The sequence below is a fragment of the Peromyscus leucopus genome, chromosome 9 (genome assembly GCF_004664715.2).
Source record: "Peromyscus leucopus breed LL Stock chromosome 9, UCI_PerLeu_2.1, whole genome shotgun sequence".
NCBI classification, from domain to species: Eukaryota; Metazoa; Chordata; class Mammalia; order Rodentia; family Cricetidae; genus Peromyscus; species Peromyscus leucopus.
In genome coordinates this window covers 14,333,801-14,354,029 of record NC_051070.1, presented here as the reverse complement: position 1 = coordinate 14,354,029, position 20,229 = coordinate 14,333,801, and positions in this window count along the sequence as shown.

Genomic DNA, 20,229 nt, shown 5'->3' with positions numbered 1-20,229 from the left:
AATCTAAAGTATTTGAAGTATAAGTAATTGTCATTCACAAAAAATATTAGAAAAAAATTATTTGCCATGTAGGGCTAAAAGTTTTAATGGGTCTTTAACAATATGTGTATTACCATATATTTCATGATATGTATATTATGTAAGATCTGAGTCATAACCATATTATATTTACCATAATATATGATATATCCACTCATATCAACACTCATACTCATATATATACATGTATATACTCATATATATACTACATGTATATACTCATATATATACATATATATACTCATACTCATATATATATATATGAGGGTCTTTTGTGTGTTTTTATATAGACCATAAAAATGAAAAAGAATAGGTATATACCTTATTTATGCATAATGAGAATAAGATTTAGAATGAGTTTATAAGCTGTATGAGTTACCTGGTAGAATTTTTTGGGTCACTTATGTATACTATCCTATCATCTGCAAATAGTGAAAGTCTGACTTCTTCCTTTCCAATTTGTATCCCCTTGATCTCCTTTTGTTGTCTTACTGTTCTAGCTAGAACTTCAAGTACTATATTGAATAAATATGGAGAGAGTGGATAGCCTTGTCTTGTTCCTGATTTTAGTGGAATAGCTTTGAGTTTCTCTCCATTTAATTTGATGGTGGCTGTTGGCTTGCTGTAAATTGCCTTAATTATGTTTACGAATGTTTGGTGTATTCCTCATCTCTCAAAGACCTTTATCACAAAGGGGTGTTGGATTTTGTCAAAGACTTTGTCAGCATCTAATGAGATGATCATGTGTTTTTTTTTTCTTTGTTTGTTTATATGGTGTATTACATTGACAGATTTTCATATGTTGAACCAACTCTCCTACACTGTTGGTGGGAATGCAAACTTGTACAACCACTGTGGAAATCAGTATGGCAATTTCTCAGAAAATTGGGAATCGATCTACCTCAAGACCCAGCCGTACCACTCTTGGGCATATACCCAAGTAATGCTCAATCATATCACAAAGATACATGCTCAACTATGTTCATATCAGCACCATTCATAATAGCCAGAACCTGGAAACAAACTAGATGCCCATCAATTGAAGAATGGATTAAGAAAACATGGTACATGGAGTACACAATGAAGTACTACTCAGCAGAGATAAACAATGACAACATGGAATTTGCAGGCAAATGGATGGAACTAGAAAAAATCATCCTGAGTGAGGTAACCCAAACCCAGAAGAACAAACATGGTATGTACTCACTCATAAGTGGATACTAGATATAAAGCAAAGAACAATCAGACTACCACCCACAGAACCAGGGAGGCTATATAGCAGGGGGGACCCTAGGATGACTGTGGCTTATAATAAGTTTTGTTTTTAATCAATTACTGGGCAAGCCTCAATAAAATATTTTACTGTTAAGATAAGAATTTGTGCTGTATCAAGTTGATAATAGATAGATAGATAGATAGATAGATAGATAGATAGATAGATAAAAATAAATAAATTAAATAAATAAATAAATAAATAAAAATGAAAAAAAAAAAGATTTAGAATATACTAAGGAATTATGCTATACTAGCAACATGGTAGGAGTAGATTCATTTCTAAGGACCATAACCAGCCTTGGAAGCAGGCCAAGTTTACTGTACCAAACAATGTTTCCCATGTGGTATATTAGTCCAACTAGAAAGTTGTTATTTACTCCACATATTCGAGTGCTACTGATTCCAGATTTATGCATATCTTGCCATGTTGGTAACTGTCATGGTTCACATGTGTAACATCTGTTTAGTTATTCCCCTCCCTTGGGCGATCACATACTATTTTTCTTGAATCATGAAAGCTAGACCACTTTCAAATGGTGACCACTATTCAATGGTTGTGTCTTCCACAGTAACCAGAGTGTAAATCAATAATCTATGTTTGGTGAGTTACTAGCATTACCCTAACCAACCTATCAAAAAATGCTTTCATGTGTGTCTGGTTCCAGAAGTTCGGTTAGTCTATAATATATATATATATATATATATTATATATATAATATATATATATATAATATATATATAATGTTTATTATCCATTTTCAACTCCTGCATGTGAGGCTGAGAACATTGCAGAATTGGATGCAGAAAGAATGTAAGAGCCAGAGTACCAACAACTCTGCTGTGATACAGTCTTGTCTAGAAATGGTTGCATAAAGAAGACTAGTATCAGTGGAATACACAATGTCAACATTTCAGGTAAAAGTTTTGGAGTTGCTTCACCCTTAGACAAAGAGGTAGAGGCAGATATTAACTTCTGGGAGTAGAGTTAGCCTCTCCTAGGGCTGAATTGATTTAATAATTATCTAGTGCAGGATATTCAGCAGTGAAATCATGTATATACAAACAGAAAATTGACTGAAAGAGATTCATTTGCATGTATTTGTGTTACACATACACAAAATAAATATAGTTAAAATCAGTTAAAATCAGCCCTTGGAGCCCTGGGAAGAATTTAAAGGAGGGTAACTGGTAGTGGAAGGGGATTGATAGGAAAGGGAGGTAGGACATGATATTATTCTATTTCAATTTAAATACTAAAAAATCAAAATTAGTTTAAAAAAATTTGCAAAGCTATTGTATATAAAAATGTTGACTTAGCCTATGAAATACATGTAGGTTTCTTAGGACTTACATGGAAATTTTCTATTCATTCAAATTTATTTGGATTTCAGAAGAAAAAACCCCTGCAGTTGCCTTGTTTCTATTTTTATGTTTCATGTTAGTTTAACTAAACAAAATGTAGCTATTCTTAAAATTGTACATATTAAAGATATGGCTTAACAAATTCTTGCAGAAATGTTAGGTTCAATTGTGAAGGAAATCAATCATAAGTATCTTTATATGTCAGTGTTATTGAGGTGTTGAGAAATGTTTTTGGTTTCCTCTTGTTGATTTGCTCCAATAAAATGAGCATTGCAATCTACTGTGACATAAGTTAAATTAATACCTTAGTGTGTGGCACATTTTCCCAAAGAAATGGCAATATAAAGTAAGATTAGGATGTTAAATAATACTGATTTGTTCTTTTGTTTGGGAGGTGTTTTGTAGTATTTCCTTCTATAACTAAATTTTCTCTGAAACATTTTAAAGATAAACCTATATTTAAAATTAAGGACAATAATCTTTTATATACATTTTAGAATTATCAAGTTATATCCAGAGTATTTATTTGTTCATCATGTTTTACAAAAAATATTACTTTACCAGATTTTAATGACTCCTACATTAGAAGTATTTTCATTGTCATTATAAGATATGTCTTATTTGTTTAAAATATAGTCTATTCAATTTTTTAAGTATGAAAAGTTAGGCTTTAGTCTAAGACATTCAATGATGATAGTGATATCATTAGAATATATTCATCTTTCCCATCATTTTCTTAAAATTCCCAGTGAATAGATAGAATTATAAAATTACATCATGAAATGAATATAACTAGAGAAAATCAGCCTGAGTGAGGTAACCAAGACTCAGAGAGACAAATACGGTATTTGTTTACTTATATATAGATACTAGTTATTAAGTAGTGATAACCAAGCTACTATCCATAGAACAAGAGAGGTTATGTATAGAGGAAGGCACAGGGTGAGGGAGACACATGGATCTCCCTAGCAAGAGAAAAAAGAATATATTTTACAGGTGGACTGGGATGGGGGAGACTGGAATGTGAGGATCAGATAGGGAGGAGGAGGAAATGCAAGAGAGAGACAACTAGAATTGAAGGGCATTTGAGGAGGATATGGAAATATAGTGCAATGAGAACTTCTAAAAATGTATGAAGGCAGTCTTAACAAAGTACCCAAACAATGGAGGAGGTAGAACCCAACTGGCCATCAATTTGTCATCAAACAAAGCTAACAATGTAGGGTGACTAGGTTGTATCCAATTAAGCTATTAGCCAAAGAAATCTCATGGACATTCCCAAATAACCAATGCTGTTGCTAAACTCTCCAATAACTGACAGCAAGACCCCAATGCTGAAGTTAATACCCACACAACTCATTGAACATGGAGAAGTCAACCTCATACCTATATAGAACTTTCACCCTTATGTTCTAGTGTTTTGTTACAGGAAGATTTTCTGCAGGCCAACAAAAGCAAATGTATACAACAACCCAGCCACAAAATCTTTGATCTACATACAATACTATCCTGCCTGTAAAATATGCCAGAGAAATGGTGGCATGAAGTTTGTAGGAGTAACCAACAGATATCTGACTTGAATGAAGGGTCACTTCAGGAGATGAAACCCATATTCAATACTGCCTGGATGATCAAGCACCAGAGACCAGATAGTCTGGAGACCTCAGGTAAAACCAAATAATATTGTTCTTTTAAAAAAAGAAAGTAGTAATAAAATTACTCCTAATAATAGTGTGATGTATTAATAGATCAGTGCCTTTTTATCTATTATCAGAGAAGCTTCCACCTACAGCACACAGGAAAAAATACAGAGACCCAGATCCACACATTATGCAAGGGAGGGAGAAGAAAAAAAAAAACACAGCAAGACAGAGACAGAAACAGTCAGATACAGCAACAGAGAGCTAGAGTGACCTTGGAACACTCAGCTTAAAGCACCAAGCACCAGCTCTTCTGCATATATATATATTTCAGCTTTCAGTTATGGGACTTCTGGGTGTGGGAAGAAGTGGCTCTCTGATTCTTATGTCTTCTCTTGGGTTCTGGGTCCTTTCCCTTCTGTTGGGTTGCCTTGTCCAAATTCAGTGTGATGCTTTTTGTTTTATTTTATTATACTTTATATTGTCATGTTTTGTTGACATCTCTTAGAAGCTTTTTCAGAAACAGAAAGAGAGTGGATCCTGATTGAGGGTGGGAGTAGGGAGGAACTGGAAGAATTGGAGAGATGCGAAAGTTTAATCACAGTATATTGTATAAGAAAAGAATCAATTTACAATAAAAGGGAAAATTACATGACGGAACATATAAGCCAAAAATTCAAGCTGCACTAAGCTGTCAAAGAATCTCAGTAATCACAGTCATTTAGTATCTATTTATGCCTTTCGATATATTTTCAAGACAAACACTGATATAAATAATTGTTGCAAGGATTTAGGGATAATTTGGGAAAATGGACTTGTTTAGTTGCCTATTCTCTTTAACTTAGGTATCTAATGATCCAGTTTTGCCAGTGACAAAATCAATTGCACCTGCATTTTTAAAGTCTTAATAAGTACACTGTGTTTTGTAACAAACTGAGGAAATGTCTATGCTACATACAATTATAAAATGAGTTTAATTACTCTAAACATGAGATTTTTATTTAGGGTGGAAATATTTGACTATGAAGTAGATTATACATATGTGTTTGGTTGTTTTTATTCAAGTAATACCATATAATTATCACACTTAATTTCACAATTCAATTCTAGTCAGTAATTGAACCAAGTTGCTATAGAATTAGGCTGAACTGGCATATATATATATATACATATATATATAGCAGCTAAATACCTCTTGACCATTTATTATTAATGTTTATTCCATATTTATAACTTTGTCTATAGGTAAAACATAAGCTACTTTTTCTTTCTATAGGCTTAACTGATATTTCTCATGAAAGCTACAGCATAATTTATGTCATTTTAGATTGAATTATTCACTTACATTATTTGTCCAGTTAATTTATAACTTTTATTAATACTCATGATAAGAACTATGTCCATGTGAATGAGTTATTTCAATAACTTGGATTTAGTACTGAAATTTAAATAACTCATTATAAATTTATTTTTAATATTTAAGAATTTACCAAACTTTCTCTCGATCATTGCCAGTAGTCTATTGTGGAGGTTTTGTTGTGGATTTCTGTGGACCTCTTTAGCTCTCTGCTTCTTCCTATTCCCATGGGGTCTTCATTTATTTTATCATGGTCTTTTTTTCCTTGTTCTCTCTCTGTGTTCTTGATCCAACTGGGGTCTCCCGCTCCCCTAAGCTCTCTTTCCTTCAACCCTTGCCCTTCATTACCCCACCCCGCATGTACAGTTTGCTCATGTAGATCACATCCATTTTTCTGTTGTTGGGTGATCCCTGTGTCTTTCTTGGGGTCCTCTTTACAAGGTTTGCCTCCCTGGAGTTGTGAGTAGCAGTCTAGTCATCCTTTGTTTTACATATAGTATCCACCTATGAGTGAGTACATATTCTGTTTGTCTTTCTGAGTCTGTGTTACCTCATTCAGGATGATTTTTTCCTGATCCATCCATTTTCCTGCAAATCTCATGATGTCATTGTTTTTCTCTGCTGAGTAGTACTCTGTTGTGTATATATACCATATTTTATTTATCCATTCTTCGGTTGAAGGGCATCTAGGTTGTTTCCAGGTTCTGGCTATTACAAACAATGCTACTATGAACATAGCTGAGCATGTGCCCTTGTGGTATGATTGAGCATTTCTTGGGTATATGCCCAAGAGTGGTATAGCTGGATCTTGGGGGAGAATGATTCCCAATTTTCTAAGAAAGCAACATATTGATTTCCAAAGTGGCTGTACAAGCTTGCATTCCTACCAACAGTGGAGGAGAGTTCCCCTAGTTCCACATCCTCTCCAGCATAAAGTTTCTTCAGTGTTTTTGAACTTAGCCATTCTGACAGGCGTAAGGTGGTATTTCAGAGTAATTTTGATTTGCATTTCCCTGATGGTTAGGGATATTGAGCAACTCCTTAAATGTCTTTCAGCCATTTGAGCTTCCTCTGTTGAGAATTCTCTGTTTAGCTCTATAGCCCGTTTCTTAATTGAATTGTTGGGCATTTTGATGTCTAATTTCTTGAGTTCTTTATATAATCTGGATATCAGCCCTCTGTCAGATGTGGGGTTGGTGAAGATCTTTTCCCATTCTATAGGCTGTCACTTTGTCTTGTTGACCGTGTTCTTTGCTCTACAAAAGCTTCTCAGTTTCAAGAGGTCTCATTGATTAATTGTTTCTCTCAGTGTCTGTGATACTGGTGTTATATTTAGGAAGTGATCTCCAGTGCCAATGTATTCAAGACTACTTCCTACTTTCTCTTCTATCAGGTTCAGAGTAACTGGATTTATGTTGAGATCTTTGATCCACTTGGACTTAAGTTTTATTCATGGTGTGACAGATATGGATCTATTTGCAGCCTTCTACATGTTGACAACCAGTTATGCCAGCACCATTTGTTGAAAATGCTTTTTTTTCCATTGTACAGTTTTGGCTTGTCAAAAATCATATGTTTATAGGTGTGCACATTAATGTCAGGGTCTTAAGTTCAGTTCCATTGGTCCACATGTCAGTTTTTATGCCAGTACCAAGCTATTTTTATTACTGTAGCTCTATAGTAGAGCTTGAAGTCAGGGATTGTGATGCCTCCAGAGGTTGTTTTATTGTACAGGATTCTTTTGGCTATCCTGGGTTTTTGTTTTTCAATATGAAGTTGAGTATTATTCTTTTCAGGTCTGTGAAGAATTGTGTTGGTATTTTGAAGGGGATTGCAGTGAATCTTTAGATTGCTTTTGGTAAAATTGCTATTTTTACTATGTTAATCCTGCCTATCCATGAGCATGGGAGATCTTTGCATTTTCTGACATCTTCTTCAATTTCTTTTTTCAGAGACTTAAAGTTCTTGTCATATAGGTCCTTCTCGTTAGAGTTACCCCAAGGTATTTTATATTATTTGTGGCTATTGTAAAGAGTGATCTATTTCTGATCCCACAATAGACTCCTGCAATGGTCAAGAGAAAACCTGAGCTGACCTACTCTGGTGATAGGATGGCCAAAAACCCTAACTGTCGTGCTAGAACTCTCATCCAATGACTGATGGAAGTGGATGCAGAGATCCATGGCCAGGCCCCAGGTGGAGCTCTGGGAGTCCAATAGGAAGAAAGAGGAAGGATTGTATGAGTGAGAATTGTTGAGACCATGATTGGAAAAAGCACAGGGACAAATAGCCAAACTAGTGTACGGATACACATGAACTGTGAACCTATAGCTGAGGAGCCACCAACTGGATCAGGCCCTCTGGATAAGTGAGACAGTTGATTGGCTTAAACTGTTTGGGAAGCCCCCAGGCAATGGCACTGGGACCTGTCCTTAGTGTATGAGCTGGCTGTTTGGAGCCTGGGGCCTATGCAGGGACATTTTGCTCAGCCTGGTTGAAGGGAGGAGGGGACTGGACCTGCCTCAACTGAATCTACTAGACTGAGCTGAAACCCCAGGGGATTCCTTGCCCTGGAGGAGATGGGAATGGAGGGTAGCTTGGGGGAAGGGCAGGGGGGCTGGAGGAGGGAGGACAGGGGAATCTGCGGCTGATATGTAAAATTAAATTAAATTATATAAAAAAAGAATTTACCAAACAAACTCAATTTAATAGGTATGAAGATGTGAAGCCAGGAAGTTTTAATTTACAGTTCTAGAAAGATTAATATCTTTTCAGGTGGTTATTAATCTCTAGTAAATCTCATATAATATTGTGGATAACAATTTGTCTCTAGTGATCATAACTGGGCATCTTATATAAAATAAATATTTTCATGAGTTTCTTCTTTAGAACATTTTAATCAAAATCTACTTTGAAATTGCCCACATCGATATTACTTCATGAGAGGAATTTAAAAAAATAAAAATTTTGATATGTCTCGATTACCATGCATTTTAATAACCAAGATTGTTGTGAAATAATGTATGCTGTTCTGTTCAACCCAAACTAATATATAATACATATTTGCTCATACATATTTGTGTTGGTATTATGTTCCCAAAAATATTGTGCACCCTAGTAAATTTATCTGGATTCAGAGAACAGACAGCCACTAGATACAAAGGCTAGAAAATGGTGGCACTCACACTTTTAATCCTAGCATTCCAGAGACAGAAATCCCTCTGGATCTCTGTGAGTTCAAGGCCACATTGGAAACAGCCAGCCATGGTGACACATGCCTTTAATTTCAGAAAGCAAGTCTTTAATTCCAGGGAGTAGTTGTAGAAAGCAGAAAGGTGTATAAGGCATGAGGACCAGAAACTAGAAGCATTTGGCTGGTTAAGCATTTGGCTGGTTAAGCTTTCAGGGTTCTAGCAACACAGTTCAGCTGAGACCCATTCTGGATGAGGACTCAGAGGCCTCCAGTCTAAGGAGAAAAGACCAGGTGAGGGTCCAGCAAGGTGAGAAAGCTGTGGCTTGTTCTGGTTCTCTGACCTCCCAGCATTCACCCCAATAACTGGCTCAGGTTTGATTTTATTAATAAGAACTTCTAAGATTCCTGCTACACATATTTCTTATTTTTATTTATTATTAATAAAAACATTTTACCTTGATATTAACAGGATTTTAAGCATGTGGTTTTCATTCCATTGAAAATATAAAATAAAATCTCTTTAAACATTTATTCTGACCATCAGTCTTAAAGTAATAAACATGAAATAGGAAAATATTGCTGGAAACTCTCACTTCAGGACTGATGGGTGAAGAAAATTTTTAAATTTATCATAATCTTCTAAAAAAATGAGTAAGTCTCTCTTTTCAAATTTAGTCTTAGGTTCATGTCTGTATCCTCAGAGGAGTAATATCCTTGCTTATGAACACACTGCAAGATTTTTATGACACTGTCCAAGAAATAGTCACATGATTTCCAATTTCTTATTACAATCAGAAGCATAACATAATGAATGAGGCTTAGCAATGCCACTTATGTCTCAGTGGAAAACTACATTAAATACATTTTGGTGACATAAGTACTTCCATCATGAATAATTAACTAATAATTAATAGGAAAAGTACCCCAGAGAAATGAATAGCTAAAGAACTCATCCAGTCATTTGAATTAATGAAACAGAATTATATATAAAGTCATGCAAAGGAGTTCCAAATCATCAGTAGTGATATAAAAATATTGACCAAGATAAATGTTTCATATCTGGTGGTCAAAAATTAAACTTGAATAAAAAATAGACTGTTGGGGTGCATTGCTGATTAGATTATAAATTATTATTGGTCATTACAACTTCAAATTGATTAAGACAGTAAAGAACAGTTTATGGTATATGAAAAAATAAACATAAACCAAGCTTCTCAAAATTGTCAAGGAGCAATTTTACCATAGGTGCCTATATCCCATAAACATGTTTTTATATGTATAGTAGAAGACATATGTCAATATACAAATGATAGCAATATACATAAAATTGGGAATCTACAAAAAAGGAAAGGGCCTCTATCATAATGGATGCATTTAACACACACACACACTCACTAAACAAATAAATATACAATGAATAAATAAATGAAAATGATTTCCTACAGACATAAACATATATTAATCCTGAAATATAAACATCAGTTAGAACAGCTCTACATCTTATGATTGTTCATACCAAAATAATTTTTTTCAACAAAAATATATGGTTTAGTAGCACACTGCCAGAGAAGACTTCATGCACAGTAAGATGTTTGGGGCATTTGTCTCTGCATCTTAAACTAGCTCGTATATGAAGGACCATTTGGACATTTTGTTTCACAAAAATGCTGTGTGAATGTATGTAAAACACCTCATATATTTCATTGACCTAGATAAAAGATTTATAATAAATGATGTTTTATGATAAATCTGTACTGCAAGATGATTATCAAATAACATTAATATAAGTGAAATATAAACATATGAACAATCTAGTCTCCCTGATTTTCAAATAATTATCACTAAATGAGCCAGATCAACACACAGAAAAATAATTAACCAAGAGGCTGGCTTTTACATTGAATTTCATTCATTTTTTAAATGCTCATTTTAATAGATGGAAATCTTAGATTGCTTTGACAAATTGTCCCTTGAAAATGTTTTGATTGCATTTATTATCATTATTATTTGTCCTATAATATGTTATACTTTCCACTATGAATGTTCTTGTATTCTTTTTCTTTTCTAAAATTTTCTTTATGCTAAATATTTTATAACCATTTCATGTGGGAGCTTTGAAAATATATTCTAATTCAATAATCTTAAGTATTATAAGCCATACTTCCAAAGTTATATTCAGCAGCATGTATTACTTGAATTCATTAAGCAATGCCAATGAAAACAATTTTTAATGACACTGTTTATGTCTTATGAATTTAATGACACTGTTTATGCCTTATGAATTTCTGAACAAATCACTTGCATGTTTACTTATTACTCTGACAATTTAAATCATTTAGTTGAGACGGAACTGGAACTAAGAATTAGATGATAAAGTGGGTGTCAAAAAAGCAATTATCATGATATGATTTAATGTTGTTAAATTTAATAAAACTATAATAATTACTCCTGATTCTAAAAGGAAATATAAAGATATTCACTGTCAAAAATTATGTTTGAAAATATAACTTTCTCTCATTCTCTAGTCTATACCTTTAAAGAATTTTATAATTCTTTAAGTGTTGTGAAGACACATGGATACTTTGTATTCCATCATATACTTAAAAGAAATAGAAACTGTCATTTCAACTTTATTTCTTTAAATACTTTGTATTTTCATGCAGGAAAAATAGATGATAAATATTTAATATAATAAAATTAATATCCCAGAAAAAACAAATCAAAGAATATTCAAAAATACACATACACAAACACACATTTGATCTTAGAATTGTGGAATTTAGATCTACAAATAAAAATAATAAATCAAATTTTTAATCAAACCACATGGGTACATACGTTTGTAAAATTCTGAGTGGTTTTATTCTCCTCAAATAAATACGCATGATGAAATTTGGTAATTGGAGCTTTGACAGGTAATTAGGTCTTGGGGAGGGGGCAGTCCTCAAGATGGGGTTAATAACATGAAACAGTAGAATATTTTTATTTCTCTTTTTCCTCTGTAGAAGAATGTTTCAAAAATTCAGGAAGAGGGTCAAACATACCAGGCAAACTATGCCCACAAGTATAATAAAAGCACAACTGTTACATGGAGAGCTATTTTTTTCTGACTGTATTGAAAGCATAATCCACAGGCATGAGCATAAGGCTGGTTTTGTAAATCTAGTCAAAGACTCAAAGCCTGGGAAGTCATAGGCCCATGGAGAGTGTGAATTATTGATGATTTTTTGAATTTATATTTAGCCTACCTGCCTCCCAAGTTTTATGATTATATCAGTTGACTTGTGCTTTTCTCAGATTTCATCAGAAATACTTTTTTTGGAGAGAGACATTTAAATACAGAGCTTGATATCTGATCAAAATACAGAGGTAAGTGACTACTGACTGCTTACTTCTAAAGAAAACATCCATATCACCAACTTAAGGATCACGAGCATCATAGAAGCCTAGACAATATGATTTTAAAGATGTTAGTATCTGGAGGGTGATGGGTGACTCTATGAAATGCTGTACTGGATAGAGCATGGGTATCACACTCAGCAACACCCAACTGGTGTGGCTACCAGCACAAGACAAGTAAAATAATATAAAATACAACAGGAGAAGGATATGGATATCAGTGGGCAAAATGGGGTCAGCAAGTATAGGAGAGGAATAAGAAAAGGCAATAGACATGTGAATATGACCACAAGGCATTCCGTAAATGTGTGCAATTGTCAAAACAAAATAATTTTCAAGAAAGAGAAACATGATACTTGTTTCTGAAGTTGTGAATATTAACACATCTCAAAGAGTATCATTCAAAACAAAAGTCAGATAAGCCCATCTCAATCAATCATCTTCCTCATTAGCAAGTTCACATGGATACATGGCCCAAATCCTGTCTATAGAAGACCTCCAATAAACACAACCAGCAGAAACTACAGACATTTATCCTGTTTTTTAATCTAAGTATTTTTATATTCATTTTACTAATTCATTTTACATATCAACCACAGATTCCCCTGTCATCCCTCCTCATGCTCCCCTCAGCTCCCCCGCTACCCACTTCTGCGTCCCCTCCTACAAAAGGGTAGAGTCTCCCATAGGGAGTCAGCAAAGCCTGGTGCTTTCCCCTACCTATAAATATCACCTTCTACTTCTCTTCACAACTGCTATTATTTGGCTAGTCAATTTTTTCTTTGATACATGAGCCAGTCTTTTCTTTCTTCTCTGTCATGTCTAAAGATATTTTTGTCATTTGCATGTTTTATTCTTTCTTTCTGGGGAATATAAATTCTTTAGTCACGTGTAAACTTCAAATCTTCCTTATAATTAGGGCGCCATTAGACTGCTGAGTAATGACTTTCTACAATAAATATGTTTCTAATTTAAAACATTTTTTTTAAATTGAAGAAGCTGTTCTTCATGAATTGGAAGTTTTGTGAAGTCCTAAATCTTCATCTGTTTGTGAAGTCTCTTTTGTCTCATACATACACAGGACATTTTGATTTTAAAAACAACTCAGGGTGAGGAGGAAGTAAACCACTTAGGCCTTACAGTTAGATTTGTGCCCCATACCCTATGACATGGACGATATAACACAAAACCATCAACAAGTCTGAAAGTACACTAGGGAGTCCCACAGTCCACAAAAGTGCTTTCGTTTAATTTTTCTTGTTGTGATAAAAGATCAGGACCAAAGGCAGCATGAAAAGGAAACAGTAAACTGACTTTCATTTTTTGAGGTATGAGTCTGGAATTGTGTAATAGAAGCCTGGAACAGGCTGCAGCAGGTATGTGACAGGACAGGGAGAGCTCCTATCTTACAAGTGCAAGCAGAAGGCAGAAAGAGCTAACTGGAATTAGATGATTCCTTTTACTCTCAGAGTCTGCCTTATGCAACATACATACTCCAGCACAACTTTACCTCTTATACCACTCAAAATTGTCACTGACTGCAGACCAAATGTTCAAATGTCAAAGTATAGGCAATATTTCTTACTCAAACCAACACAAATTGTTACAGAACCACCCCAGATGATTCCCTGGGTCTTAAAAAATGGGGGGTGGGGTGGGGTGGTCAATAATCCCTTTCAAACATGTTCAGCACCATTAGCCACCATAACAATGTTGTTAGATGTGTGAAAGAATTTATTTTTGCATTTTGTCTATATGCATTTTTTCAATGAACACAAGAAAGTTCATTTATTGGTGTGTTATCAAAAGTTCCATGAGGGATACAGATGAAGAAATTTGAAGGGCAACGTTCAGGGGAAATCTGTTGAGCTTGGTTATATGCATTTTGAGAAAGTTTCACCTTACAGCACTGGCTGACATGAAAATTTCAATGTAATCTATTCTGTCTTCTAACTTGCAACAATCCACCTGCTTAAGTCTTCCAAGTATTAATATTACATGCTTGAACAACCACACTGAGCACAATGGCTAAATTTGAAGACAAACCCTATTGATGCATAGGAACTGTGTTATTAGAAAATCTTTTTTATGTTAACAAAAAATTATGATTGTGATTCTTGAACAATAAACATTATAAGTGAAGTAAATAAATATTGTAGGTCACAATAAAAGATAAAAATCTTCAAATGGCCTTATTGTATCCAAGGGTTAGTCTCAGAGGCTGAAGGTATAGGAGAGGACAAGGTGAATTAAAATCAGCATAATTAATTATATACCTAGATGAAAGCATTAAAGAATAAAATACTTCAAAATGTAAAAGTAATGATTCCTTATTTATTAACAAAATTCTTTTAAATAAAATATGTCCTTTGTAGAAAATATAAATTCTTTTTTGAATCACAGATACATGTGAAAATTTAAAACTGTATATCTAGAATTTTGTGAATTTTATTTAGAAAATTATGTTTATCTAAGGCACATCAAAATGTAGCATACAGAGCATGAGAATGTAGCCCTCCACCCTCTTCCAATCTGCTCACAAGTGTGCATTGGCCTGTTGGCTCTTCTTTCAGAATCACTCACCAAAGAACTTTCATCATATTGATGGGCGCAGAGCTGAGTAGCATTGAATTTCTAGTATCATAACAAAGAAGCAGTCTGAAGGCTTTCCATTATCTAAATTGGTTAGTTGACATTGTACATTTTTTCTGACTTCATGTCATGGAGGATTAGCAGAGGACCTTGTATTCCATTTTGTAAAGATAACAGAAGCCATATGAGGGGATCTCCCTCAAGGACACTTATTATTTCTGCTTTATTACCTCCATTTATGTCTCAGTCCAGCATAAATGAGCTTCTGCACTTCTGACTCCAATGAAACTACTTGACAAATCGATCAAAAGATACTTTCTAGAACAAAATTTTTCTTACTGTTTTGTGTGCTTAAACAATAATGGTCACTCTTTTTATTATCAAGACCTCTGAGCTCACACACTCTGTCTTTTATTATTCAGACTCTAAAATATGCACTCTTCATGGATTTCTGTATTTCCCTCTAGCTAATTTTGACAATGACTTTCTGTTGCTTAAGTTTATATCTGCATATGAAGGATATTTAATCAATGTTTATAGCTCACCACCACCACACCATCCAGCTTTTAGAATATCATGCATACTTACTCTGGACATTTTCCTGGTTTGCTGCACTTGTGCATCTCAAAGTTGCTGTGGGATAATGCCCTTATACACTGGTTTAATAAAATGGTGATTGGCCAGTAGCCAGGCCGGAAGTATAGGCAGGGTGAGTAGACAAGGAGAATTCTGGGAAGAGGAAGGGCTGAGTCAGAGGTCCCTACCCAGACACAGAGGAAGCAAGATGACAAGGCAGAACTGAGAAAAGGTATCAAGCCACATGGCTAAACATAAATAAGTATTATGGGTTAATTTAAGTGTAAGAGCTAGTCAGTAATAAGCCTGAGCTAATGGACAACATGTTATAAATAATATTAGGGCTCTGAGTGATTATTTTATAAGTGGCTGTGGGTCCACAGGGGCCAGGAGGAATCTAAGAAACATTCGTCCTACACAAAGTCTCTTAACATGTCACTGTTATTTATTACACAAACCAATTCTTCTTTAATCTGGTAAATGCATCTGCAGAACTCATTCTTCAGTCTCCTGTTGTCAGAGTTTCAGATCATAACTAAATGCTCCTAAATAACTTTTCTAAAGTTTGTTTTGTTTGGAGACATGGTCTCCCTATTATGTAACCCTGGCTGTCCTGGAACTCTCCATTTAGAGTTTTCTGGCCTCAGACACACTGAGATCCACCATCTCTGCTTCCTGAGTGCTGGGATATCCCTTGGGAGGCCTTCGCCTTTTGGAAGAGGAGCTGAAGTTTGGTTGTTTGTGTGTGTAGGGGGAAGGAGTCTGTAGGGGAACAGGAGGTGGGATGAGAGGGGGATCTGGGGTTGGTGTGTAAAATGAATAAATAAAAATAAATAAATATATAAATATAAAAAATAAAATTTTTTATTAAGAAATTTTCTATTCATTTTAAATACCAATCACAGATCCCCCTCTTCCCTTCTCCTACCCCTCCAGCTTTCCCCCCTCAAACTCACCCCCTATTCCCTCCTATAAGAAGATAAGGCCTCCCACGGGGAGTCAGCAGAGCCTGGTACATTCAGTAGAGGCAGGTCCAAGCCCCTCCCCTTGCCTCAAGGCCCTGTGAGGTGTCCCACTTGTATTCATTTTACACAGTATCATTTCCTATTCCCTTCTGTGCTTGGAAAAGCCTAAGTCCTTTTCTTAGGTCTCTAAAAAGAAGGGAGAGGTGTCTGCGACTGTTTTTATGCATCAGTAATCCTTGCAGGAAATGTGGCTTTTTTTCCTTAGCTCAAAAGTTTAATGGTAAATATTATATCCAAGTTATGATGCAGTATGTTCTATGCTTTGATACACAAAAATGTCATGTGTTAGACAACTACAAGTATATGTGCAGATAGTAGGAAGTGTTTTTACTGTACTGTCTTTTGGAAACTTGGGCACCAAAAATACATGATAATTTTTTTAATCTTATAATCTCTCATGTCTTTTCTTACATTGCTGCATTATCAGAATGTAAACATGGAGGAATAAAACATTATTTCTGTTGTGAAAAAAAAGCCTATCCTGCCACACCTTGCCTAAATACTTCTTGATCTAACCTTTCCAATTTCATACCTATAAATTAATTTGTTTCACATTGTATTCATATTGGTAGATATTTACTATTATGATGATGTTATGAAAATAATAATGATTTACAGTTAATATATCGTGTTCCATTGAGTAAATGTTACTTACTGACCATTTACAATTTTATAGGCTGAGACTCAATCAGGTAAGACAGTTTCCCACAATGTTTTTATTTTCATTTATTTACTTGTTTTCAATAACAAATTGATCTGGAAAGTCTGTTTTCATAATGAAAGCAGAGTACATCCATACTGAAAAATAAGAGAACTTAATTTTTGAACATCTTTAAAACTTGAAACAGTATAAAATTCAAACAATTGCCTAATTGCAACATTAAATAAAAAATAGTACTCATACTGTCAGCACAAGGAAAACACTTGGGTTTTCCCATTCTCTCTCTTGTAAACAATATCTACACCCTGATAAGCATCTGACTTTTCATAGTGTTTTATGCTCTTCCCTATGTCTTTACCTACTTGGAATTACATCCCTTTCATCTCTTTGCCATATTCTTTGTTTTCAAACTGGAATCATTTTATACAATAATGGGAATCAAGTTTATTGTGAGCAACATTTTACAAACATTTCGGAGATACGAATAGATTTGGAATTAATCCATTTATTTACACATCAAAGTAAAGTTATTGAACTATCTTTTGTGTGAGGCATTCTGGTAGGGTATTGAAGTTGTCATTATGAGAAAACAATTCCTTCCTGCTTTCCTATAGTACTTAGGATTCATGACTAGTTCTTTTAAAAATGATTGGTTCAACTGAGCACTCCACAAGCAAATATTCTCTGCTTTTGGATCTATTGTAAGTCTCTGTGTTCACTGCCTTCTACTTAAAAAAAAAAAAAAAAAAAAAAAAAAAAAAAAAAAAAAAAAAAAAAAACTTCTCTGATGTGATCTGAGAGTTGCTGTAATCTATTATATAGGTATACAAATTTAGGGGTCAGTATGATACTATGTTCGTCAAACTAATAATAGCATCCTTAGTTTTCTATTATAAAATGGAACCCCAAGGTGTCCAAATTGTGGATGCTTGGTCAGATTTATTGTATCAAACATTCATTATCTCCTGTGAAGTCGGTCATAAATTCAATATGAAAGATTTTGCTTACAAACTTCTTACCTAGGCCCAGGAACCATTGAGGAAAGGAGGACAGACAGACACAGAGATCTGGGAGGGCTACCTCCCTGTACCAATTTCTTTTGGGCATGACAGGAAAGCAGCTATTGCTGCCTTCACAGATGCTCACAAGATCAGGACATTCAACATTCTAACACAGAGCAGGGGAGGGTTCCTGAGCCCCCCACACTTAGCTGAGGTTCTTGTTGAAGCAGAGAGAGAAAGGTTTTCTTTAAGCAAGTGGCCCCTGGCAAGTTGCGCATGATCAAGAAGATGTCCATATACCCACAATTAGATGAGCATTGCAAATCAGACTGCATGTCTTATGAGAAAATAATACAAGAGAACATAAAATTGGGAAGAGATGGAAAGGAAGAAGGTGGATCTGGGAGAATTTAGGGGAATAGAGGATTGAATATAATAAAATTATTTGAAAGAATGCATGCAGTTCTTGATTAATAAAAATATTAACTTAAAATGTTTTATTCTCATAAACCCATGAAAAACAAGCACTTATTAACAATAACTCTATTTTCAGATTAAAAAAAAAAAAAACAGAAACATCCGTAACAACAAAGGACTTATCCCGAAATATGAGAGTACCAATTTTAAGCACTGAATTATGAGTGCTCAAGAAAAAGGACACACACAGGTGATTGGCCTTTGAAGTTAAACCTGAAGACATTTTAAAAAGATAAGTGACATTTTGATAAGTCTTGGAAGATCTTTATTGTCCATTGCTATTTACTTAAATCATTGAATCAAAAAGCATGTGGAAATGTTTATTTTTATATAGTGAAATTATTTATACAACATGGAGTATTAAACAATAAAGCAATTTATTCTCAAATCAGCTGGCTACTTAATGAGAGAGAAATAACTACAGAAAATTTAACATTTTAAACTGTAAATTAATAATGTGTGCTGTATATTGGAAGCAAAAAATGTAAAATCAATTCTTGTGAATAGGTCATGGCACACTGACCAGACCAAGTCTGGATAAAATGACTTGGAAGGCTATAAGCAGCACAGAACAGTTGCCAAAGATTTCACACTGAGAACAACACAGAAATCTAAAAGTAAAAACTATACATTCAGAACTACGTAGATCCATGCATATGTAGGGAAGTATAGGGATCACAGAGGTGTATCACCAGACCAGAAAACTGGGCTGCACCTAGTCAGTGAAGGGACTTTTGTGCTAGGAGAGTCAATTTGAATTTAATTCTGAAGTAGTTGCTTGTTTTTTGACATCATGTCAGAAAATAGCATGTGTTTCAAATGTACTTATATATAACTCCGGCCGACCTAGAGCTCCCAAACAGAAAATCATGCTCAGGTTGAGGGTCTACTAGACTCACTTGCAGAACCCTGGATATTGCAGGTACTCCAGGCAGGAAATACAGTTCATTAAATTCTGCCTTGAGGGTTCCTGAAACTGTGTCTAAAGATGTTAAAGAAGCACAGTGTGCTGAGACAAATGATGAATTCAGTTCATATTCTAAAAATGTCAAAATAGTCAACATCAGTGAGCCAAGCACAGTTGTGTATGCACAACCTGTATAAATAACAACAATTAAAATAATAATTACAAGAGAAGATACAGATGTTAGTTCTTCTACCTACGGTCAGCATACATTGGAATATTTTAATAACCTTAAGCAGCAATCTGTAAAATGGGTAGAAGTATTTTGTCCTCATTTTAAAATAATGTAGAATACTGTACAATAGTACTTACCATGTGACATTTTTTCTATTGTTTACAGTAGATTTTCTGTAGATTAGATTTTTACAAGCATCCATACTGATGTTTATTGTTATTTTTTGCTTAATGAAAGAAAATGAGTAAAACAAAATTTCATGGCTTGAACTGGAAAATTAGAATTTGAATACAAAATTGCTGTCCTAGGGCATGAGGAAAAATGATAGTAGAGAATTATGTTGAAAGCCAATTCAGGATTACATCATTTAGAATACTGAATAGTTCACAGATGAGCAGGATGCTGGTTCTCCTTGAAGAACTTTCCCCTTCCTTCCTTCCTTCCTTCCTTCCTTCCTTCCTTCCTTCCTTCCTTCCCTCCCTCTCTCCCTCTC